Genomic DNA, 396 nt, shown 5'->3' on the forward strand with positions numbered 1-396 from the left:
TAGCACGACTTCAAAGAAATGCTTCATTAAACGTGAAAGCCTCAGTTTCCTGTCTGAGCAATAAAATTAGTACGTGTTATGAAACCTTTATGCTGAAAACACTGCTTACGCCGTAAGCCCATGGTGAAGACTGTATTTTTTTCCCCCTCTGTCTGTTCAGACGAAGTCAGAGTAAACATTTTACAGGTTTAAGCTCTCCCTTGAAAACCTGGCAGGTGTCTAAAACTGAATATATGGTTCATAACATATGAAAATGTTGCTTTTTCTTTCCCTCACTTCATTTCCTTCATGTTCTTCCCAAACAGCTCAAATATGCAATTTTCATAGTCTCTATTCTCACTGCCTTAAAAAAATACACACAAAACCCCAAACAAAACAAAAAACACTACCAACCCC

The sequence above is a fragment of the Aythya ferina genome, assembly GCF_964211825.1.
Source record: "Aythya ferina genome assembly, chromosome: 1".
NCBI classification, from domain to species: domain Eukaryota; kingdom Metazoa; phylum Chordata; class Aves; order Anseriformes; family Anatidae; genus Aythya; species Aythya ferina.